Genomic DNA, 21,950 nt, shown 5'->3' with positions numbered 1-21,950 from the left:
ACCAAGTAATCACTCTTATATTTAAATGTTCATTTGCTATTTTATCTAGGGATTGAGAGTAACGTAGTTTCTATTCTCTGTATGTCCTGTACATGTGGCAGAATTGACAATAAAGCTGACTTTGACTTTGACTTTGACTTAAAACCTTTTCCAGAATGGTAACTCGTTTTTTTTGGCCACAGCAATTTTCAGACACTGTCCAGTTTTGCAAATCATGTCCACAGTGTCATTTGACAGCCCCAAGTAGGAAAGGAGACAGAGCCCCACTCATTCCTATGCCTGTGATAGACGTCCCCTTTTCTCGTGTTGCCATGGATATTGTCGGCCCATTGGAGAGAAGTGGTTCAGGGCATAGGTACATTCTAGTGATCTGTGATTATGCAACAAGGTATCCAGAAGCTTTCCCATTGAGAAGGGTCAAAGCCCGCCAAATAGCTAATTGTTTGATACAGATGTTTTCAAGGGTGGGTATTCCCAAAGAAATCTTGACAGACCAATGGCTTCCATTTTTGCTTTTCGCCTATAGAGAGGTACCACAAGCATCAACTGGATTTTCTCCATTTCAGCTCTTGTATGGCCATAATGTCAGAGGTCCACTGGATGTACTTAAGGAGGCTTGGGAGGAAGCTAGCCCTGAAAAACGGTGCTCCTCCCTCTCTTATGTGTTGACAATGAGGGACAAGCTTGAACAGTTTCAGTAACTGGCTCATTGTCACCTAGTAAGTGCCCAGCGATGTCAAAAACAGAACTACGATAAGACAGCTCGCAGGAGGGCCTTTAAAGAAGGACAAAAAGTGTTGCTCCTTTTGCCAACCACTGAAAGCAGTCTCTTAGCCAAATGGCAGGGGCCATTTGTGATAAACAGGAAAGCAGGTCCTGTCACTTATGAGCTCAACATGCCAGGTCGTTGGAAAAAGCAACAGGTGTTTCATGTCAACATGTTGAGGGAGTGGATTGAGAAGCCAGAGCAATCACTTCAGTTGTGGGCTCGTGTTGTACTGCAGGAAGAGGAGCCTCAAGAGCAATTCTTTCCCACCTGTACTGAAGAAAAGCTATTTCCAGATTTGAGCCATCTATCACCAGAACAGCAGGAGGAGCTCACGGCCATAATGCCACAGGAGCTTTTCAGCACAAAGCCAGGCTACACCCATCTTATTCAGCATGACATACACCTGCATTGTTCGAATCAACCACCCATCAGGGATACCACCTCCAGAGTCCCAGCAAAGCTAATGCCAGCATTGAAACAGGAGGTGGAAGAAATGCTTGCAACAGGGATTATAGAGCCATCTAGAGGTGAGTGGTGTAGCCCTGTGGTACTCGTCCCCAAGAAAGATGATGCAAGACAGAGATTTTGTGTTGACTTCTCAAAACTTAATGCTGTCTCTGTTTTTGATGCATATCCTATGCCAAGAGTGGATGAATTGATTGAGCGCTTGGGTAACGCTAAGTACCTCACAACACTCGACCTTTGTAAAGGTTATTGGCAAGTCCCCCTAACAGAGTCCTCAAGGGATTTAACTACATTCAGGGTTCCCAGCCGACTTTATCATTTCAGAACTATGCCTTTTGGACTACATGGAGCTCCAGCCACATTCCAGAGGCTGGTGGACTTGGTTCTGAAAGGAGCTGATGGCTATGCAGCAGCGTATATTGACGACATTGTGGTGTTCAGCGAGACGTGGGAGGACCATGTGAAACATCTGGCTGATGTCCTGCAACGCATCAGAACAGCTGGTCTAGTCATCAACCCTGGGAAGTGCCACATTGCACAGACCGAGGTAGAGTACCTGGGATACGTCATTGGGGGTGGGGTCATCCGCCCTCAGGTGAGTAAGGTCGAGAACCTTGCCTCTTGTCCTCCTCCAACTACAAAGAAAAAGTTGAGATCCTTCCTGGGTTTAGCTGGCTGGTATCGTCGTTTCATCCCTAATTTCTCTACCAGATCAGCTATTCTTAGTGATTTAACTCGTAAATCATGCCCCAACAAAATTAAGTGGACTCCAGAGTGTGAGGCTGCATTCATGGATTTGAAAACCTGTTTGTGTAATGAGCCTGTGTTGCAGTGTCCGGACTTTACGTGCCCCTTTATTGTACAGACTGATGCTTCAGGAGTTGGGCTGGGAGCTGTGTTGCTGCAAGGTGATGGAGAGGACCGAAGACCTGTGCAGTACATAAGCCGTAAGCTCTTCCCCAGAGAAATGAGGTATTCCACAGTTGAAAAAGAAGCGTTGGCAATAAAATGGGCTTTGGACACTCTGAGATACTATCTACTGGGAGGTGAATTTGTGCTTGAAACCGATCATCGAGCTTTACAGTGGATGAGCAGAATGAGAGACACCAACGCAAGAATCACGAGGTGGTATCTTTCACTGCAGCCATATTGTTTTAAGATTCGGTATAGAGCAGGGAAAAAGAATGTTGTGGCAGACTTCCTTTCCCGTTCCTATGAAGAGTAACGGACTTAAGGGGGGGGGGGGGGGAATGTGACAAAGTGGCTAGGACAGAATTCATTTGCCATTTGTCACTTGCGTATATTGTTATTCTGTGTTCTGTTATTTTACAGTAAGCCATAATGCTTTAATTTAGACAGTGCTGGTGTAACTTCTCTTAACACACAATATCCCGGGTTTTGTTTGTGGTAGCAGTAGTTACATTCTTTACATCCATGCATGTGTTTTAAAGCAAACACTACTAACCATCAGATCATCTGAATTCTCTTCTGTTTACAGGCAGTAAATTAGTAAATTATGTTTCTTTATGTTGCTTTGGTTATACTTACCATGGTAGCCACGTTGTGCATTCAGGTCCTATATGTGAGACAGGTGTATGGGAAGGGCCGCCCACTACTTCCTGTTTATATAGGGTCATGAGGTCAATGATTGCATCACTGGGTGTAACCAAATGGAGGGTTTTTCATTTTGTATAGTATTGTTTGTTTTCTTTAAAGTAGTCTTTTGAGTTATATTGTATGCAGTGTTTTACTTTACAAACTATTTAGTTGAGTAAATGAGTTTGTCAGTTTCATGCATGACTTTATTCCTGTTCTTTGTTTAGAATTGTATTATTTGGTTTGACCTATTTTGTTCAATGGTAGGGACTAACGAGGTCAGGTGTGGGCAAAGTCTTGTATAAAGCCAGTGGGATTTTTGCATGCCTGTATGATTGTTTTATGGTAAAAGGGAGATGCTAGCAATAAAGTATGCTTAAAAAGAACTTCAAATGTCTGCTAATGCTATTTACTTATCACCTTCCTTGCTGCTTATGTTATGCTACTTCACATTGCATAACAATAAAAAAAATTCAAGCAAAGAAGGCTTTATAGTAGTAATGTAGTAGTAGTAGTAGTAATAACAGCAAAACAATCAGGCGCTCTATTAAAACTTAATGTTCATAGAACCGTAAAAAGAATTTAAGGTTTTTAAACATTATATATGACAGTATAACATTTGTGTGAACAACTGGCTATTAAAAATACCAAAGTGATTTATATCAGAGCCTTTAGAGATAGCAGCAAGTTTCCATACAAAATGCAGGGATCAGACCGTTTTCTCCAGGCACACTGAACCTTGTGCTCTCTGTTTGGTGGGTAAGGCATCTCTGAAAACGTCAGAGGAAATATTTAAGTAGGGTATACAGTAACCCTGGGTTCCTCAGACCCAGGTCTGTGACCAGTAGCGGTTTTAGATATGGGCGACACGGGCGGTTGCCGGGGCGGCATCGTGGTGGGGGGCGGCATCATGGGCATCGGCAAAAAAAAAAAAAAAAAAAAAAAATGCTCGTACTCATGCTGCTCCGACGTCATGCCAGCGCATATTGGGAATGGCATAGACACCGATCGGTTTTCTATCGCCCATTTGCTGGGAGTAAGGGCGCCCTCCGTTTGCGAGGTGCGCCTGCTGCTTGCGGCACAGGGAGGAGAGGGCCGGGCGGCGGGGGATTCACTGACCGGCTGGAGCAGCGTCTACTAACCAACTCACAAAATAAAAACAAACCAACAAACACGAAAACACCAGACATCATGATACAGACTTATAATTTGCACCGATGTTTTTTCGAAATTCTATACATGAAAAGTGAGCGCGAGAGCCCTCGGTGCGCCTGCTTGCTGCTGAAGTCAAAGTAAACTTTATTGTCATCTCCGCTACATACAGTCCAGTATATAGAGAGATGAGACGACGAGGCTCCAGTTACAGCAGTGCAAGTAAACGAACAATAAATATAAGAAGAGTAAGTGTCATGGTCCTGGGTCTGAGGACTCAGTGTTTTGTGTTTCCTTATGCTTTTGTTCATTCCGAGTATGTATTCTGTTGTGATTTTGCCATTTGTTAGGTTTCTGTTCTTTGCCTGCCGGCTCCCACTTCTCTGTGTTCCCTCTGTCTGTCCATGGTGTTATTGTGTCTACTTATGAGTCCGCCTGTCAAGTTCAGTGTCCTGTCTGGTTCTCTGTCTGTTAGTTTCCTGCTTTATTGTGAAGGTCTCTGTCTGATGTGAGTGTGTTCAGTTTACGTTTCCCCTGTCCCGTCAGCTCTGATTCCTCCCAGCCGTGTTGCCCTCCTGTCTCTCATCCCCTGATTGCTGGTGTGTTTATTTAAGCCCTGTGTGTTCTCCTGCCTGTTGCCGGTTCGTCTGTGTTACTCCGTATCAGTCTGTGTTACCCTGTGTTCCACAGTGTCCTGTTCCTCATCTGCGTCTCTCTGCTTCTCATCCCTTTGTCGTATGCTCCCAGGTCTGTTATTTTTAGTTCTCCCAGTTTAGGTGTCTTCAGTTATTTGTCATGCCCCACTGCTTGTTTGCCACTACACCTTTGTAAATAAACCTCACTAGTATTTCATCCACTGCCTGCATCTTGGGTCCTTCTTCCAACTCCACACGGCTCGCCTCGGCAGCCGTGACAGTACGAACCGGCCACAATGGACCCAGCAGCATTCAACCGAGGAGCTCCGGGAGGATATTATTTATTCTGTGGACCGTTTAATTAATTTATGGCTGGGGCATGAGGAGAAGGGATTCCGCCAAGCCATAACTAATCGATTGGAGCGACTGGTTTCCGGTCTCCCCTGGCTGCTCAGCTCACTCCACCCACTTGTTCAGAATTTCTTTCTGAACGAGCTACACCTTCACCCCCCTACCGCTCGTCTGCTCAGCCCATCGGAGGATATGCAGTCCGAACTGCCGGATGTGGAGTTACCCGGCCTGTCGGAGCGTTCTCCGAGGAGGAAGCAACGTTCGCGTCGTAGGCGCCTCACCCCTCAGCCGGGTGGTGGGACTTCAGAACCGCCGGCTGTGGTGAGTGAAAAAGACACTCTTTCTGTTTCACCAGACTTTGGGACTGTTAATTCTGGGGCTGTGTTTATTCAGTTAGCCACCCGCCTAAAGCCCAGTCGCCACCTCCACCACATTCAGCCTCACTACCCATAGCTCAGTTACAGTCACAGCCAGACTTACTACAAACTATGCTACAAACAGGCCCGTGCGCCTGCTGGTTCTGTTCTGTGCCTGCCAGAGGTCCCTGCGCCTGCTGGTTTTGTCCTGTGTGTTCCAGGGGCCCCTGTGCCCACTGGTCCTGAGACTGTTCTCGCTGGAGGGCCCGAGGAGCCCGTCCAGCCTCCTGCCTCATCAGCTGGACGAGCTCATAAAAAAGGGGGAAGCAGTTATGAGTTTCTCAGGATTATTGACATAACAAGAAAGAGAAGAACAGAAAGCCTGCCATCTTTTCTGGAAATTACAGCATCAGATTCCTCTTCACGAGACAAATTTGACCTGAACTACTGGATCAGCTGCTTTTCCATCAAGGACGACATCAACATGGATGTAACGTACGCCAAGTAAAAACTGGAGATTTAATACATCACTGCTTAAAGATGAAGACTTTATTAAATATTTTAAAAAGGAATGGACTTCATATTTAGACTTTAATGACACTCCCGGAATATCTGCTTCTGTTCTATGGGAAGCAGGGAAAGCTGTGATGAGAGGTAAAATAATTTCTTTCTCATCACACAAAAAGAAAGAAGAAAACAAAAATATTCAGGAATTAGAAAAAACCATCAAATCACTAGAAGAAGCCTACGTGTGCGACCAAGATCAGGAAACATTGAACAAAATACGCAAGACAAAACTAGAATTAAATGAAACTATTAATTAAAAAAACACAATTCCTTATACAAAGACTTCGCTTGCACAATTTTGAACACAGTAACAAATCAGGTCGATTTCTAGCTAACCAGTTAAAAATAAAGAAAGAAAAAACAACTATATGTGCTGCTAAAGATTTATCGGGGAACACAATATATGACCCTGGAAGAATAAACAACATTTTTAGGGATTTCTATGAAACTTTATACTCACCACAAATAAACCCATCTAAAAATGAAATTGATCTGTTTCTTGACAACGTAACTCTTCCAAAATTACTAGACAGTCAAGCAATGGAACTGGATTCGCCACTGACGCCAAGTGAACTCCAGGAAGCCCTGATAAGTATGCCCAATAATAAGGCTCCAGGTCCAGACGGTTTCCCTGCAGAATTCTACAAAGAATTCTGGACAATTTTGGCACCAGTATTCCACGGAATGTTGCAGGAAATCGAGGAAAATGGCAGACTACCACCAAATATGAATTCTGCCAACATTAGTCTCCTGCTAAAACCAGGCAAAGACCCTTTATTTCCCTCAAGCTATCGTCCAATTTCTCTTTTAAATGTAGACCTTAAAATAATCTGCAAAGCTCTCTCAAAGAGATTAGAGAAAATAACCCCCCTCTTAATTCATCCTGACCAAACTGGTTTCATAAAAGGTCGGCACTCCTCAACAAACACTCGTAGATTACTTAATTTAATAGACTACTCATACAATAAAAACATCGAAACCATAATATTATCTCTAGATGCAGAAAAAGCATTTGACAGAGTTAACTGGAAATTTTTATTCGCAAATTTACACAAATTTGGTTTTGGAAACTCTTTCATAAACTGGATAAGAATATTTTACAATTCCCCAACAGCTCGTATCAGAACAAATGACCAGACATCCTTCAGCTTCTGTCTCCTGAGGGGCACCAGACAGGGATGCCCACTCTCCCCTTCACTTTTTGCAATTTTTATCGAACCTCTAGCAGCAGCATTTAGACAGGCTACAACAATTAAGGGCATAAAATGTAAGAACATAGAACATAAAATCAGTCTCTATGCGGATGATGTGTTGCTTTTTCTGCAAAACACACAAACTGTCATGGTCCTGGGTCGTTGACCCAGCGTTTTGTGTTTATTCTGATTTGTATTAGTTTAGGGTTGAACCTGAAGTTGATGTATATTCAGCCCTACCTGTGTCTGTCCTTGGTGCTCTGTTCATGTCCCCGTGTTGTGTTGCAAATCAGTCTGTGTTCCTGCTTTACTTTGAAGGCTCGTGTTCTAGATTTCCTGTTTTGTTCTGAAAGTCTGTTTCTGTTGTCATTGTGTTCAGCTTGTCTCCTCCGGTCATCATGTGTATTCAGATCAGCTGTTCTTCCCTCCTGTGTGCGATTACCCGATTACCGTGTGTGTGTATATATAGTGGGTGTTGGTCTGTGTTCGTGGTCGGCTCGTCTGTGTTTCTTGGTATCCTGGTCCTTAGTCTGCGTCTCTCTGCTCCGCTCTCCGTTTTGTAGATTTCAGGTTTGCTCTTTAGTTTCTCCGAGTTTAGGTTTGTCATTACTCATTGCCTGTTTTTGCCACTGCCACCGTGTAAATAAACTTCACTCGCATCATCAGTTTGCTGCATTTTGGGTCCTCCTTTTCCTCCACTCCACACGGCTCACTCCGCCAGCCGTGACACAAACCAACCTCTCTGAGGTAATTACTCTAATAAACTTGTTTTCAAGAGTTTCAGATTATTCAATTAACTGGCCAAAATCTACAGTTCTCCCCATTAACTGCTCCTTCCATAATTCTTCCTCTGCCCCACTGCAATTCGGAAATATTAAATATTTAGGTATTAATGTTTCTCCTAAGCTTTCAGACTTAACTAAATTAAACCACATCCCACTTCTAAAGAAAGTAGAAGGCGATCTGACTAGATGGAAATCTTTACCCATATCACTCATGGGAAGGGTCGCCACTATAAAAATGATGATCTTGCCAAAAATAAATTACTTATTTTTGATGATCCCTAACAAACCATCACAAGATTGGTTCAGATCTCTGGATTCATATATTTCCAAATTCCTTTGGAAAGATAAACCCCCGTGTGGAATATACTAGGCACAGGTACACGCACACACAGGTCTTTATCGCCAAGTTCCACATTTATTTACACTTTCACACACTGATACTGTCGCACAGACTGACAGCTGTCCATCCCAGCTGATGTGTGTCTCTCTCTCCTGGCCGCTCCTCCCCGTCTCACTATAAACACAGCGGAGGGAGACCATCATCAGTACATAAACACCATCAGCTGTTCTTACCGGCCTCGCAGCGCCGCCCTGTTGAGCCTTTTGCTCCACTCCTCCCCTGCAGCTGCGCCCGGGGCCACGCCTCCGCCACACACCCCCACCGCCCGTTCGAGGCCGGGGAGCCGTCCGGCCGAGCCAACCCCCCCCCGCCCCGCGCGAGCGAGACAGGAAATCGGCCACCGCCATCTGCGCCCCCAGCCTATGGATCACCTTGAACTTAAAGGGCTGCAACGCCAGATACCACCGGGTGACCCGGGCGTTGGCATCCTTCATGCGGTGGAGCCACTGCAGCGGGGCGTGGTCCGAACAGAGGGTGAATGAGCGTCCCAGGAGGTAATAGCGCAGGGAGCCGACCGCCCACTGGATGGCCAGGCACTCCTTCTCCACGGTGCTGTACCGGCGCTCGCGCTCCGCTAGCTTCCGGCTGATGTATAGGACAGGGCGGTCAGCCCCCCTCACCTGCTGGGACAAAACGGCTCCCAGCCCTCTGTCCGAGGCGTCAGTCTGCAGAACAAAAGGGAGGGAAAAGTTAGGAGTGTGAAGCAGCGGCTCCCCACAGAGAGCCTTTTTCACCCGCACAAACGCCGCCTGGCACGGCCCCGTCCACTGGACCAGATCCGGGGCACCCTTTCGAGTGAGATCGGTCAGGGGGCTGGTTAGCTGCGCAAACCCCGGCACAAAGCGGCGATAGTAACCCGCCAACCCCAAGAACCATCTCACCTCCTTTTTCGTCCTGGGGCGCGGGCAGGATGCGATAGCCGCCGTCTTCTCCACCTGTGGACGCACCTGCCCGCCCCCCAAGTGGTACCCCAGATACTGCACCTCCCTCCGTCCAACTGCGCACTTCTTTGGATTGGCCGTGAGCCCCGCCCCCCTCAGGGACTCCAGGACCGCGGCCACCCGCAGCACATGCTCCGCCCAGGTGTCGCTGTGGATGATCACGTCATCCAGGTAGGCGGCAGCATACGCTGCGTGCGGACGCAGTACCCGGTCCATGAGACGCTGGAAAGTGGCCGGGGCCCCGAACAGGCCGAACGGAAGTGTCACGAACTGGTACAAACCGTACGGAGTGGAGAAGGCCGTTTTCTCCCTGGCCTCGGCAGACAAGGGAATCTGCCAATAGCCCTTGGTTAAGTCCAGTGTCGTGAAAAAGCGGGCCGTGCCTAACCGGTCCAGGAGCTCGTCGACCCGAGGCATGGGGTAGGCATCAAAGCGTGACACTTCGTTCACCCTGCGATAGTCGACACAGAACCGTATAGACCCATCCTTCTTCGCCACCAGAACGATGGGGCTTCACCAGGCGCTGTGCGACTCTTCTATTACTCCCATCCTCAGCATTTCCGCCAATTCCCTCTGCACGATTTTTCGCTTATGCTCCGGGAGCCTGTAGGGCCGTGAACGCACCGTCACGCCGGGCTGCGTCACGAAATGGAGCTCGATGAGGGGGAGAGGGCGCAGAGGCGCTTTCGGTATGGCCGGCTGGTTAACAAGTTGGCAGTCCGGGCAGGACGCGCACCAGCGGCGCACATCCGCTCGGATGCCCGGCCAATAAAATCGGGCCGTTATTCGCTCCAGAGTTTTCTCGTAGCCCATATGCCCTGCCATGGGGTTATAGTGGGCCGCCTGGAAAAGCGTTTCCCGGCGGCCCTGCGGCACCAACAACTGGGTGTGTGTTTCCTCGGTCTGAGTGTCACGACTCACTCGATATAACCGGTCATGTAATAAGACGAAACGCGGGTAGGTCTGCGCTGCCTCAGGGCGCACCACGTGACCATCAATAGCCATCACTTGGTCAAAGGCTGAGCGTAGGGTGTCGTCACGAGACTGCTCCAGTGGGAAATCACCCATGGGGGACACTTCCGGGGCCGGCGGGACGTCTCGTGAGGGACCCGCCGGCTCCTCCCCCCCGGAGTCGGTGTCGGACGACCCCGCGTCACCGCTGAATGCCGCGCACACGCTACACCCCGCTTCCGGTCGTGATCGCACCCCCGCGTACTGCCCCAGTAGCTGGTGAAACCCCGGCCAATTGGTACCCAGAATCAGGGGGTGCGACAGGCGCGGGCTAACCGCCGCCGTTACTCTATGCATCTTGCCCTTATACTTTAATAACAGCGGCACTATGGGATACCTGTGAACATCACCATGAGCACACCTCACCTCCACCCATTCTGCCTCCAGCAATGCCCCGGGGCGAACCAAGCTTTGGTGTACGAGGGTCTGCGTGCAGCCCGTGTCCACCAACGCCTGGCGTATACCCCCTCGAGTCCTTACCGGAATACTGTATGTCCCTCCTGGACCGGGGGAGGGTGCTGGGGCGCCAGCAACGCGGAACACCTGCCCCACTTCCATAAGCGGACAATCCCTCCTCAGGTGCCCCGGCTGCCCGCACTTCCAACACTCCTGCCCCGGCGTCTGTGCCGCTCTCCGTGGCTCGGGGGCGGCTCCACTTGGCTCGGCTCCCCTGGACGGCACCAACGCCGCGAAAGGGTTAGTGGGGCTCAGTGCCGGCCCCGAGGCGCCGTGTGCCGGCACCAGGGCAGGCCGAGCGGCTGCCGGCGCTGAGCCCCACTAACCCTTTCGCGGCGTTGGGGCCTGTTTGTTCGGCCTCCGTCCGGCGTCCCTGGGTTCCCCTGCTCCAGCGGCAAGGTGGTCCTCCGCCAGCGTCACCGCTACCTCCAAGCTTGCGGGCCGGTGGCACCGGACCCATCTCGCCGTCTCCGCTGGCAATCCCTCCGTGAACTGCTCCAGCACCACCTTGTCCACCAGCTTCGTCTCGCCCTCCGATGCCCCCGGTTGCAGCCAGCGCACCGCCGCGTCGCGCAGCTGCCGGGCCCAGGCGAATGGTCGGTCCGTTGTAGCCAGCCGACAGGCCCGGAACCGCCGGCGATGGTCTTCGGCGGTGAGCCCCAGCCTGTCCACCACCGCCCGGCTCACGTCCGGGAAGCTGCTCCTCGACGCCGGAGGCAGACTCAGGGCCGCTGTTTGTGCCTCCCCAGACAGCAGGGGGAGCAGCCACGGAGCCCACTCCTCCCGCGGCCATTGGCAAGCCTCCGCCGTGGCACGGAAGGTCTCCAAAAAAACCTGTGGGTCGTCCCCGTCCCCCATCCGGGGCACCGCCACCGACAGTGGCGAGGGCTTCGGCGTGGCAGCGGCCCCGACCAGCCGTTCCAGAACTTGCGTCTGTCGGTCCGTCTGCTCCTGCAGCGCGGCCAGGTGGGCACGCTGGTCGGCCGCCTGATCCCGGCTCATCGTCGCCATCTCCGCTAGCATCTGCGCCAAGAATCGCAGAGGCTGGGCGGGTGGCGCGGCCTGTGGCTCGGACATTCCCCCACCGGCACTTTCCTGGGTTTCGGCACCACTTGTGGAATATACTAGGCACAGGTACATGCACACACAGGTCTTTATCGCCAAGGTCCACATTTATTTACACTTTCACACACTGATACTGTCGCACAGACTGACAGCTGTCCATCCCAGCTGATGTGTGTCTCTCTCTCCTGGCCGCTCCTCCCCGTCTCACTATAAACACAGCGGAGGGAGACCATCATCAGTACATAAACAACATCAGCTGTTCTTACCGGCCTCGCAGCGCCGCCCTGTTGAGCCTTCTGCTCCACTCCTCCCCTGCAGCTGCGCCCGGGGCCACGCCTCCGCCACACCCCGCGTATCAGCTTAAAAACGCTACAAAGAACCAAGGATAGAGGAGGATTAGATCTGCCTAATTTTCACCAATACTTCTTAGCCAACAGGCTTCAGTTCATCTCAGAATGGTTAAAACATACCTTCTTAGATGAGCCCTGGCTAGATGTTGAACAGGCACTATGCAAGGATCTAGAGATTTCAGACCTACCATTTATTAGCTCAAACATCAAAAGACATGAATGCTTTAAAAGTATCAACATCAGCTTCTCTCTAACAGCATGGTGGGAGTTTCTAAAAATAACGGAGTCTTCATTAATCCCATGCAAACGTACACCTATCTGGAATAACCCTGACATATTACAAAACAATAATATGATTAATTTCTCAGAATGGAGTTGTAAAGGAATTAAATACTTAGAACATATATTAGAGGGAACAGAATTTATTCCATTTGACAGACTAGTTGCACAATATGGGATCAACAAGAAAAGATTTTTAGAATATCAACAAATTAAATCCATAGTAAAAAAGAAATTTAACCTCAGTCAAGTTGAATTACAAACACCACCAAGTGCGGCACATTTCCTTACTCTTAAATCCCCCAAATTATTATCTAAAATATACAGAACACTTTCTAAATTAGATGAATCAATATCCCTTCCTATTGCAAAGTGGGAAGCAGATTTATCAGTCAGTTTAGACCAAAACTTCTGGTCTCAGGTATGCTTAAAAACCTTTAAATTGATTAAAAATCCCAGTCTGCAATTAATACAATACAAAATACTACATAGAGTGCACTATACAGGTCATCGGATGTTCAAGATGGGCTTTACATCTTCCAACAACTGCTCACACTGTCAAAGCAATACACCAGACAGTTACATTCACGCTCTTTGGTTCTGTCCACCAGTGCAAAAGTTTTGGCACGAGATATGTGAAGACTTATCAAAGTGTCTGAAATGTAACATTCCAACTTCCCCCTTAGTGTGTTTGTTGGGAAGCTTAGATAATGTCACTTCAGAAAAGAATATAGCCCATATGGTTTTCACTGCCCTATGCATAGCCAAGAAAACTGTCCTCATGAACTGGAAAAATAAAAACAATCTTAATTCTAACCAATATAGAAATTATCTATTAGATTACATTAGTCTTGATACAACCTCTGCCACCACATCAGATCAATTGCTCTGGGCTCTTTTCATCAGCTCCATCACCTAGTGGGGGTGGGGGGTCATAGTTTGGTCCCGCCTTCACTGTTGTGATTGGTGTGGGGGTAGGGACAGGCTTAGGGCATCGGGGGGTTCCCCGGAGGCATCTTCCTTGGGGGACTCAACCCGGGGTAGCAGTCATGTCCAGTTGGGGGCTCTTTTGGCTCTCGGGTGACTGTTTCCTCGTGGCTGCGTGCAGCGGGGCTAGGGGAGGGTCTGTGCTGGCGGACGTGGGTTACTGACCTGGTAGCCTGTCTGCCCCTGGGTGGGTCCGGGATGGGCGTGAGGTTCTGGGGGCGCTCCGTCTCTGGGCTGGGGCCCTGGCCGGGCCTCGGGGCCTTGGGTCCTGGTTTGTGTGTTGCCGGGGTTGTGGGCGGGTGGGTGCATGGGGGCCCATCCCTGGTGCAGGGTGACGCAGGTGTGTCGAGCCACCTGGGGGGCTCTTCAACTGGTGGGGGAGATTGTCACACCTTGCAGGAGCTTTCCTCTCCTCAGGAACTCTCTGCAGGAGGGGGAGATACAGGAGAGGTGGAGGAAGATCTCAGCCTGGGCGTCTATTGTCTCATGTAGTCTGGAAGATGAGTGGATGGTGGGGTGGGTGCAGTTTTCTCTGTGGTGGGGTTGGGTGGACTGTTCCGGGCTCTGTGGGGCCGGGGGGCGCTGCTGCGCTGGGCCCCCGTCTGGATGGGCCTGGGCCCCCTTTCCCTGGCGGGTCGCGGAGTATGGGAGTGCCTACTGGGGTCAGCGGGGGAGCTGGCCCCAGGGAGGGGTCACCTTCCTTCCCTCCCCATCTCCAGCTGCCTCCCTCTTCCCGCTCCACCACAACCACCCACACATGCAGGGCCTTGGAGTAGGGGTATGTCACCAGGGTGCAGAGGAGGCTACCCCCCCTCTGTCCCCTTCCGGCTGCCTCTGCCTCAATTTTATCCCACAACTTAGACATTCACATTATTCACACTCTCATTACACATACATATAGGATCTTGGGGGTAGGCACGATACACGGAGTCCAAATTACCATCAGGGTGCACACCTCTCAATTTTAAATACATGTAGACATTGAGGGCTAGCAGGAGGGACTATGCGCTTACCTGCTGCTCTCTGGCAGGTAGCTCCATGCCCTCCTGGGTTTTAATTGCACCTTAGAACACACATGCATCAACACTACAATGAGCGGGTGGAGGGAGGTTTGGAGTCTTCTCTCACCCCCATTCTCTACGGCCTGCTGGAGCGGGGGGGCTAGGAGGAGTTGGCCGTCCGACTGCGGTCTGGAGTGTGGGGCCTCCCTGCTGCTGCGGAGTCGGGGCGGTCTGCCTCTCCCCACCGCAGGGAAAAGGGTAACACCACCTGGGTCTGGGTGCAGTTCCCCCCTCCAGGGGCAAGGGTACCTAGACCCGGTTCGTAGAGTACGCTTGGGGAGTGTGATCGTGTGTACAGTGTAAGTGTAAAGTGTAAAGTGTGCGTGTTAGTCCCCATAGGGAAATAGTTCCTCTGCATTTAACCCATTCACCCAGTGAAGCAGTGGGCAGCCACCAATGCAGTGACCGGGGAGCAGTGTGTAGGGACGGTACCTTGCTCAGGGGTACCTCAGGGTAGCCGTTTAGTGGAGTCGAACCCCCGACCTTCCGATCATGGGGCCACCACTCTACCTACTGAGCTATAACTGCCCCAGCATCTCTTTATGTCTGTCTCCACGTTGGTTGAGTGTGGAGTAAGTGCATATGAGAGCATGAGGGTGGGAATGGATGTTTGTGTCTGTGTGTGCCTGTATGTCTGTGTCTATATGTCAGGTTGGGTATCAGACGCCACCTCTCTGGGGACATCTCAGGACCTTCAAGGTTTGGAGGCCTATCTCCACCCACCACCACTTCCCCTGCCAGTGGCGGACTCTCTCAGACATCGGTGGTTCTTTGTGTCTGGGGGTGGGCGTCCGGGTACACACCGGCTCACTCCTTGGCGGCCGCTTATCGGGGCCTGGGGCCTGGGGCTCGCTCGGGCCACTTCGGAGGTGGGGTGCCCCCGGTCTCTCGGCCTGGGGCTCGGTCACTCAGGCACAGCTGGCTGCCGGCGGAGCTCACGGGCGCATCACTGCAACTCCCCCTGGCTTCTGCTCCGCGACTGCTGAGTGAACCCTCATCTGGGACTCTCCTCAGCTCTTACTGGGACTGTGGCGCGGCTGCCCCTCTGTTGGTCTTCCTTGGTCTCTTGTGTTCTGGGGGCCTGTGGATGTCTGGAGTTTTGATCTCCTCCATACCTGCTTCATACCCTGGAGGACAGGGCTGTGGCTCCCCACACTCCCTAGCAGATCGTTACATGGAGAAACCTTTGGAATGCAAGCATGCTTCTCACCCTGGACACAGTCTGTTTGACCTGCTCCCCTCAGGCAGGAGGCTCCGGTCCATTCGCACCAGAACCTCTCGCCATAAGAACAGTTTCTTCCCCTCTGCTGTTGGACACATGAACAATAACCATATGACTGTCCCCGCCACTAACACATGACCCTACGCTGTGTCACTGCATCATTTCATGTTTGGCACTGATCACCACCTGCACTCATGTATATATCTTTCTACGTAGCACTCATAATTCTTATTCTCATGTATATATCTCATGTATATCTCATGCACATATCTTTCTACATAGCACTTTTAATTCTTATTCTTACTTTTATTTTTTTTTTCATGTCTATTTAAGTGCTATTTATGACACTATGTTTGCACTGAAGCACCGCAGCAATTTCCTAATGTTGTAAACCTCAACATCTGGCAATAAACCCCATTCTGATTCTGATTCTGATGCTGATCCACACAGGTATGCACACAGGTGTACACACGGGTATTCACAGACGCGGACTACACCTTTCTTGGCTGCTGCCTCAAAGCACATTGTGCGCTGTCTATCTTGCGTGCTGCACAATATCGTTTATTATTTAGTATCTACTGCTAGCTAGTTTATTGTGATGGTGCTTTTTTTTTTTTTATTATGTTGCTCTTTGTTGTTTGCTTTCTCTTGTGTTTTTTTTTCTCCATACAGGTGACCCAGGTGTTTTTTTTTTGTTTGTTTGTTTTTCTTTCTTCCCCCCTTCTCACCGTCTCTTCTCCCCTTTGGTTTTCTTTCTCTCCCTCTCTTTCTTTCACTCTTTCTCCCTGTCCTATCCCACAGTCATGTCTGTCCCGTTTGTTGCAACTGAAAATAAAATAAATTCATAATTATAATAAAGGTCAATCAAATGGACCAATATGGCAAGGCTATGATGATCCACTTGGTAAAATAAATCCGCTTGGCATCTTTCTTAGCCTTAAGACAACAATTCTGATGGCTAAAGATCCAAACGGGACACAAAAAAATAAAAAATAATATGTGGAGTAGGGAAATTATTTTACTGCTATTGTTAAATAATTGTCATCATTACCATTGCATTAATAATATAATCTGGAGTTTATATTGCATTTAGAGGTTTAAACAGTGGGTCTTTCAGAAAAGGCTAAAAGTCACAGGCTGACAGGAAACAGGCTTGCAGAGAGTTTGCAGAAGTGAAAGTTATTTTGAGCAGCAGGCTAAGACGAGGCTTTAACAATGTAACAGATAGCTTTAAGAAGGCCTTAAGATGTTATGCATACAGTTATTATGTTAACTTTGTATTTCAGGTGCAGTTATAACTATTTTATACACAATGCATATCTGTGCTTATTAAAGAGTTGGAGCTCGGTCAATTAATTGGAGGTTGGAAGCTTTGTTCGGCGCGATGTCCGGACAATCTATTGTGCAAGTGACTTGGAGCTATAGAAGGTTAAAACTGCAATACATGCTTACAAAACACTTATATCAGATCATTTTATATTAAGCTTTTAAGTAGAGGTTCTTGATTAAAACATTTATTTAACAGATGATATATCCATAGTTTCAGTTCGATTATTACATATACGAGAGTGGTTCCTGTCTCTCTGTCTGGTTAGAGGTCAGGAGCTAGTCGCGAGGTGAAACATGGTGCGATTGTGGTTAGCACACAGACACAGACACACATACACTCAGTTAGAGAGAATCATTTAGAGGGGAAAGTTTAATTATGTTTTGCTGATGTTGCAAAAAGCAGTTTGTCGCAGAACTGCTGCTGAGGTGTCAAGATGACAAGCGAGCATCCGGCAGTGACAGGATGCACCTGTTATGAAGATGGAAGACGATGCTCTTTTAAAAACTGTGTTAAAAGTTATTGTGGTGTTGATTTGACGTATGTCTATATCCTGTCTGTGACGCATGAAGGGGCGTCAGTAAATCAAACCCTGATGCTATAAAAATCTGTGTATGCTTTGATTAAGTTGAAGACCACTTGCTGTCTGCGTACAGAGTGTTCTTCCCACACGTGTGTATTCATTAAAAATCAATCGTTTGACCAAGACCTCCTGGACCATGATTGTTTGTACTCTCCTTCCTCAATTTTTGAACCTTAACAAATAACATGGATGTAACGTATTTACAAGGTATTTTTAAACAAACTGAAGTCTGTGGCAAGATTTGCAGTAATAATGCAGTGTTGTTCAGTGACACATGAGTTAAATCCCTAAATTACTTTTTAATTAATTTCTCCTACACCTCTTTTCTTTCAGGCCCTGAACCGTGTCACAGATACCAGCAAAAGTTGAAATTTAAAGCTCAGAAGATTTCAGAAAGATCATGGAACCAAAGTAAAGCAGTCCTGTTCAACAAGGAGACATCTTTGTCCTCCACTTCACTTGTGTTAGACACACAAGGACAGGCTTCAGCATCCAAAATAAAAAAGTCAAAGATCAAGAAGAGCAGGAAGGTTCACACTAAAAAACTCAAGGCCTACATACCTGAGGACAAACAGGGAGCCTCTCCCAGTGTACTGCTGAAAACATATGAAAGAAAAATCCTTTTGGTAGGAAAACCTGGAACTGGGAAAACAGCTGTGGTCCATCAGATGTTGAAACTGTGGTCAGAGAAAGATAATAGAATAGAATAGAATAGAATAGAATAGAATAGAATAGAATAGAATAGAATAGAATTCAACTTTATTGTCATTGCACATGCACAGGTACAGGGCAACGAAATGCAGTTTGCATCCATCCAGAAGTGCTTTAGTGATATAGATATATTACAATATATATTAGCAATAGTATAGATATGTAAGTATATTACAGAAATGGGTCTATTATGGTATGTTATAATGTACACGGTATGAAGTATGTTGTGAATATTCTATAACTAAGTATGTACAGGCTGTAGTGAGTACAAGCTATGTACAGGCTATGAACAGGATATAAATATGAAAAACTATACAGAATATGAAATAAATAACTTTACAGAAATCTGAGATATACAGCTATACAGAAATGGGAACTATGCAAGTTGTAAACAGTTGTAGGATTAAAGATTATTGAATGTACAGAATGATTATTTACACAGAGCTATACAGTAGTGCAGTTAAGATAAGTATAACAAGGATCTAGATTACATGTTCTACTTTGATATGAGAGAAACACTCAACATCACAGAGGTCCATAAACTGGAGGATCTTCTCATCAGTGTGTTCTGTGAACCTGATGAAGGCAAAGATGAGGTCTTAGTGGACATAAAGGATAATGCTGACAGTGTTACCATCATTTTTGATGGAGTACCAGATGTTCTCTTTACAGCGACCCAGTCAGTAGTGCTGGAGCTCATCCAGAAGACCCTTCTACCTGAAGCAAAGATCATTATCACCTGCAGACCAGAGGTGGAGTCAGAAGACTTCCTGTTGGATTGGGACTGTCTCAGAGTGGAAATGAAAGGCTTCAGTGAGCAGGGCATCAGAGAGTACTTATCCAAGAATCTGAGTGAGGACGACTTCAACAAAGTCTTATAATAATAATAATGGATTGCATTTATATAACGCTTTTCGGGACCCTCAAAGCGCTTTACAATACCACTATTCATTCACTCTCACATTCATACACTGGTGAAGGCAAGCTACAGTTGCAGCCACAGCTGCCCTGGGGCAGACTGACAGAAGCGAGGCTGCCATATCGCGCCATCGGCCCCTCTGGCCATTACAGTCTTGTGTAACTTGGAGTTATTCTCTCTTTGCCACGTTCCCATGTACGCCCTCATGGTGGTCGCCTGCTTTAGCTTTGAGGGCTCAGATTTATCTCCACATCCCTGCACAGTTACTGAAATATACCTCAATATCCTCCATTTCTGCAATCAGAGAAATCTTTCCAAGACATCTGAAAATGAAAGCACTAAATAGGATGTAATACTGTCTTTATCTCAGGCAGCTTTTTGTGCAACAGAAGGGAAAAATGTGAGCCTAACATCACTGCCCAAGCTAGACAGCTGTGCTAATTTGGCCATTTTGAGCAAGCTTCTGATTCAAATCAGCCCAACTGTAAGGAAACCCTTGTGTGCCTTTCTCCACTACACGGTTCAGGAGTTTTTTGCAGCTCTGTAGGTCTTACAGGATCCAGAGAAGACCAGATGTGTTCTACAGCAGTGTCTGGTTCAGGGGAGCAAACACATGAAACATTTGGTCCCTTTCCTGTGTGGACTGTTGAGTGAGAAGAACACTGATTTGTTAGAAAGTCTCCTTCCTTCTCAGCAGCTCAGAGACACGTCTGACTGGTTCTTCAAAGACTTAGTGACCACCTTTGTAGGTTGTAGTGACAGTGAAGACTGTGAAATGGACTTAATGTTCTTATGTCAATGTCTCTATGAGTCTCAGTCACCTGATGTCTGCCTCTGTCTCCTGGATAAACTGGTCTACTGTATTGAAGTGAGTGGAGAGACTTGATCCTCAGCAGTGTTGTGTTCTGGCCTATGTAATCAGCCAAAGTAAGGAGAGGAAAATAGAGCTGAATCTGGAGGATACAACAGTATCAAAACAGGGAATGAGGCCTTTGCTGGGATGTCTCAGCAAACTTCAAAGGTAAGTGAGAACATTTAGAACTGAAGTTAAAGGGTTTTGTACATCTGTTTCAGCTTTGTTTCATCACGTTTCCAATGAGTTGTAGACAGTAGAAAGTTTGTAGGTAGTCTTTAGGTATTTGGTAACATTATTGTTTAGTCTTGATACTGTGATATTATTCTGTTATTATATGTTACCATTTATATGTAATCAAAATAGTTGAATAATGATATTGCTGTAGATCATATTAGACCCTTTAATATAGAGTGTGTGATCAGTATGTAGTTTTAGTTTCCATTATACTTCTGAGTTAAAAGAGTGTGAAAATCATTCGATCTATTTGTTTGCAACATTGTTGAATGTACTTCACACAGAAAGACAGAGAGCTGAGGTCATAATTTAGGCGCCGTGAGTGAAAGAATGTGAATGTTTGGGCTTTTATGACAAGGAGGGGGGCTGTTACTAGCTATAAAAGTCTGTGAAAGTTGCTACCACTTTGAGACTTGCTGTGACCCTCTGCAGGCAGCTCTCCCCATCATGATGGTTCTAATGCTCATAAGTGTTGAATTATATGGAAATAAATGATTGTTGATTGAGCATTTATACACCGAGTACTGTCCTCCCTTCAGCCCAAAGATTCAAAAAATTGGGAAATTTCAACAACTTGGTGCCGTGTGACCCGGATCTTTGGCGTGCTGAGGAAGTGTAGATTTGGCCTTTGGTGAGATCGTGAGGCGAGGTGAACAGAGGACCGGTCCAAAAATAAAAAGGTAAGCACAGCCTGTTGTATTATACCAAATGTGCATATTGGGCTTTCCAAATTAATCTGTTCACTGAGTTACACGTATTTTCACATTAAATTTGTCGGTGTCTGGTTTTTGGCGCAAGATACTAACAACAAAAGTTGAGGCTAAATTCCAGTGTGTTAAGTAATCTGCTTCTACCGAGAAACTAATAAGATACTACGTTGGTCTAGTTGCAGCCCACTTTACCTTCCACATTTAATTTTGTCTTAAACTGGCTTCTGTAGCAATAATACATTAGAATTTCTTCTGGAGACGCAGCCATAAGTTCAGTACATTTGAAGTCGAGGTTTTGAAGTTTGTTTATGGTGTCGGTTAAGTCCAGGCTCTTTGCCGGCTATGAAATAGAAATTGATTTAAGGATAAGCAGATGCTGGCTCACGGTGCGGTTGGACGCTGGCAACGCGAGAGCGCAACACACCCGTAGGTTTTGGTCCATGATACGGCTGTGTTCCGGTGGTGCGGCCGTGTAGTGCAGTAGTGGTTGGTGCTGGTTTCAGTACATTGCATAGAGGTTTGACGGTGGTTTATGGTGTCTGTCGAGATTTAAGGTCTGCGCTCATAAAACAAAGTAAAATTTTACTTGCCAAGAAGTACATAGAGCAAAACCTGGTTTATGGTATCAGTAATAACTTCTGGGGACGCAGGCATCACTTTTATGATGCGACTTTGCCCCGTTGTGGCGGCCATAAGCGCAGAGAAAAGGGTATTTTGATCTTTGGTTGTTGTGCTCCAGAAGAGTTTTAACAGTTGAGCTCAGAGGTTTCTGTGCAAATTTCTGCTGATGAGGAGCGCTCTCTGTGTGTCTCACTGTGGGTGCGGAGCTGCGAAGCGCGCTCTGGGTGCTGTTTTGTGTGACGCGTGCTCCGGGTGCCGCTTTGAGTGTGAGTGAGGTGCGCTCTGAGGGTGTTTTTTGTGAGTGTGAAGTGTGAATACAGTGACAGTGACGATTGATGTGTTTGAATA

The 21,950-nt window shown here is 47.5% G+C and overlaps 1 pseudogene; it reads left to right on the top strand.

Moving 5' to 3' along the window:
- The first annotated feature begins 1,562 nt into the window (after positions 1–1,562).
- LOC113018343 (protein NLRC5-like) lies at positions 1,563–20,722 on the top strand (annotated as a pseudogene).
- The last annotated feature ends 1,228 nt before the right edge of the window (positions 20,723–21,950 follow it).

The sequence above is a fragment of the Astatotilapia calliptera genome, unplaced genomic scaffold (assembly GCF_900246225.1).
Source record: "Astatotilapia calliptera unplaced genomic scaffold, fAstCal1.2 U_scaffold_65, whole genome shotgun sequence".
In the NCBI taxonomy this organism is placed as follows: Eukaryota; Metazoa; Chordata; class Actinopteri; order Cichliformes; family Cichlidae; genus Astatotilapia; species Astatotilapia calliptera.
This window is presented reverse-complemented; position numbering and strand designations above follow the sequence as displayed.